The sequence below is a fragment of the Crocuta crocuta genome, unplaced genomic scaffold (genome assembly GCF_008692635.1).
Source record: "Crocuta crocuta isolate KB4526 unplaced genomic scaffold, BGI_CrCroc_1.0 scaffold231, whole genome shotgun sequence".
NCBI classification, from domain to species: domain Eukaryota; kingdom Metazoa; phylum Chordata; class Mammalia; order Carnivora; family Hyaenidae; genus Crocuta; species Crocuta crocuta.
Window position 1 is genome coordinate 3,728,210 of NW_027528357.1, and position 3,656 is coordinate 3,731,865.

The 3,656-nt window shown below is 46.1% G+C and overlaps 1 pseudogene; it reads right to left on the bottom strand.

The window, feature by feature from the left end:
* Positions 1-1,632: 1,632 nt before the first annotated feature.
* On the bottom strand, positions 1,633-2,638 carry LOC144223145 (large ribosomal subunit protein eL8-like; annotated as a pseudogene).
* Positions 2,639-3,656: the final 1,018 nt, after the last annotated feature.

Below are 3,656 nucleotides of genomic sequence, written 5' to 3' on the forward strand. Positions count from 1 at the left end.
TCCACTGCCCAGATCAAACAAAGAAGGATGTAGATGGTGATGGTCTGAAATGCAGTGCACAGGGCATGGTGAAGAGTGAGGACTTGAGGAGCCTGGGAACAGTGAAAGAGAGAGGCCAATGGCAGATTGAGGGGTAGGGCTGAGATGCCACAGTTCAGGCCATCCACAGCCTGAACCAGATGAGGACAAAACCAACCTCCCAAACCTAGACAACCTGCTATCCCCTGGCCAAATCACACCATGTCCTGAGGCCATCTCTGAGCCCTCATCCTGTTAAAGACAGCCATTGGTTGCCATAGGCTTTGGGGCAGTTAGTGAAAGGGCCAGCCCAGACTTGCTTTCTTCTCTTTAATAGTTCAATGTTGAGAGAGAAAGCCCAGGCAGTTTCTAGAGGGGACCATGCTGAGCTGCATGTCAGGAGTAGTGACCTGTTATTCACAGGGTGGACTGTCATCACACAGGGGACCCTACTGGGCAGGGTATTGGGACAGAGATTCAAAGCTCCTGAGATTGTCAGGAGCAAACCCCAAACTGAGCTAAACCTTAAGGGAGAAAAAGGGAGAAAGTCTCTGTGTAATTGGAACAGAGTGAGCACCACAGCTGGTTGGATGAGCACAGCCTTGCTTCTTCCTCCTGAACTCAATCTATTTATCTCTGAAGACCACTACCACTTATCAAAGAGCATCAGACACCATGCTCTTACTGATGCCTGCAGGCCAGGTCCAAGGACCCAGAGGGGGTCACAGGACCAGTCAGGAGGGTCCTTAGCTTCACAAAGGATGGAACTCAAACATGAGCCAGCAGGAAGTAAGAGCAGAGTTTGTTGAAGATATAGAGCAGATACAGATAGGGCTTCAGGGAGGCTCAGAAAGGACAGGAATATGAGTCTTGTCTCTATTCAGTGTCTGGGGTTTTTACTGAAGATGGCACCTGGTGTGTGTGTCTTCTCAGGCATCCAGGAACTGGTTAGAACAAAGACAGGAGCCCACGTGTTATTCCTCGGAGCCGGGGGGCCTTGGCGTGGAGATGTCTAACTCCAATGGTCTGGAATATTCCTATGATAACTTTGTCTGGTCATCCTCACCTGGTCCTTCCTTAGATGTTATCCATTCTAGAGAAATCATTAACTACTCTCCCACTTCCAAGGAGTGAACACAGTATTTACATTATAGGGCTTGTGTAAAGTGGAATGGGGTGCAGGTTCTAGCAAGAATAGTAGCAGGAAAAGGAGCAAAAAAGCAGATTTCTATGGAGTCTGTCAGTTTCTCTGCATCATTACTAGCTGATAAAAATCTTTGTGGATTACTGGTCAAGTAATTATAGATGAAAACACCAGGGGCTAGACCTTGTTTTGTTTGAGGAGCTCTTGCGGCTCGTTTTTGACTGAGCCCTGACTTCTGCCGGGTGACTTTGGTGTTTCCAGACCCAATGGCACTGAAGATAAGCTCTGGCTCTCTAGGAAGTGAGCTGGAGGTCAGTAGCCTCTCCTCCAAACCACCTCCTCCTGCGGGACTCATGTCTTCACAGAACAGTGTTCTCTCTTTATTTTTGTAACTTACTTATTTTAAAGAATTTTTAAAAAAGAGAACTTTTTATTTTTTTTTTAATGTACAGAAATTCGACAGCGTCCACTTAGCCCAGATTGGTGGCCAGTTCTTTCTGTCTTTTCCGACTTGGCAATGAGAGCCACTGACTTTGGACCCAGGACGTTGTCTCTCCAGTGGCGGTAGATTTTATCATATCTGTCATTGTAATTGGTCCTGATGGCTGCCACGGGCTTAGCCACAGCTCCTTTGTCTTCCAAGTTAACCTGTGTGACAGTGGTGAAGATCTACTTGTGGGCCAGATGCCCCAGCCTGGCCTTCCTCTTGATGATGCCATAGGGAACCACCACTTTTTTTTTTTTAATGTTCATTTATTTATTTTTGAGAGAGAGAGGATCAGCAGGGGAGGGGCAGAGAGAGAGGAGGACAGAGGATCCAAAGTGGGCTCTGTGCTGACAGTGGTGAGCCCAATGCGGGACTCAAACTTATGGTTTATGAGCTCATGACCTGAGCCAAAGTCAGATGCTTAACTGACTGAGCTACCAAGGTGCCCCAAGGGAACCTCCATCTTATGACACAGGTCAGGCAGGAAGACAACTAGTTCAATGGGATCCATATCATGTACAATCACTACCAGCTGAGCCTTCTTATTTTCCACTAAGGTGGTGACAGTATTAACCCCAGCTTGAAGGACAGGCGGCCTCTTAGTGGGGACATCCCCTTTGCTGCCAGCTTTCTTCTTAGCCCGGGCCGACAGTCTCCACTTCTTCTCTTGCTTTGTCTCTGGTCTGTGTGTGGGGACCAGCTTAAGCAGGTGAGTAGCTGTTTGGTGGTCCAAAGCCTGGGTGAACTGGTTCATTGTGGGAGGCCCTTTTAGACATTTATAGAGAACAGTCCTTTGCTGCTGCAGCCAGATGTAGCAGGGCCATTTGACAAAGCAGGTGAGGCCCTTTTGGGCTGGATGTCCTGTTGGATGCCAGAATTCTTAGGCCTTCTCTCAAACAGAGAGTGACCAGCTTCTTGGCCCTCTGCTTCTTCACAACAGTAGGTGCTGGGGCCACCTTCTTCCCCTTGGCCTTCTTTCCTTTCAGCATCTTGGATGGCTAGAGGAGAGAGAAAGAAAGAAAATTGTGGGTAATATCAAGATTTTATTTTAATTAATTTATTTTTAATTTTTTTAATGCTTATTTTTGAGAAAGAGAGTGACAGAACATGAGCAGGGGAGAGGCAGAGAGAGAGGGAGGCACAGAAACCAAAGCAGGCTCCAGGCTCTGAGCTGTCAGCACGGAGCCTGACATGGGGCTCGAACCCACAAACAGTGAGATCATGATCTGAGCTGAAGTCTGACACTTAAATGACTGAGCCACCTAGGTCCCCCTTCTTTCTTTGTTAAAAAAAATTTTTTTAAGTTTATTTATTTTAAGAGAGAGAAAGAGAGCATGCAACCAGGGAAGGGGCAAAGAGAGGGAGAGAATCCCAAGCAGGATCCATGCTATCCACACAGAACCCAATGCAGGGCTCAATCCCACAAACTGTGAGATCATAACCTGAGCCAAAATCAAGACTTGACTGCTTAACTGACTGAGCCACCCAGGTGCCCTAAGATTTTATTTTTAAGTAACCTCTACACCCAACATGGGACTGAAACTTACAACCCTGAACTTAAGAGTCTCATGCACTGACTGAGCCAGCCAGGTGACTCTCTCTTTTTTAAAAAAGTTTTAGGGGATATAATGTGTATACCATAAAATTCACCTGTTTAAAGTGTCCAATTCAATGGTTTTCAGTATGTTTAAAGAGTTGCACATATGACACAATCCAATTTTAGGACATTTCCATCACCCAAAAAGAAATCTCTTGTCCATTTGTATTCACACGCCATTCTTACCCCCAGGCCAAGGCAGCCACTGATCTACTTTCTGTCTGAATGGTTTTATATGCTGATGGTAGGCTATGTTGTGCAAACACAGCATCTGCCCCACACCTGAGGTGAGACAGAACAGACAAGCTGACTACTTTTGTATGAGCCAATATTCAGGCCCACGAACTAAAAAATTTGGCCAAGTTAATGTGTTAAAAAAATGCAATTACCTATTGCTTAACACTTTAGAA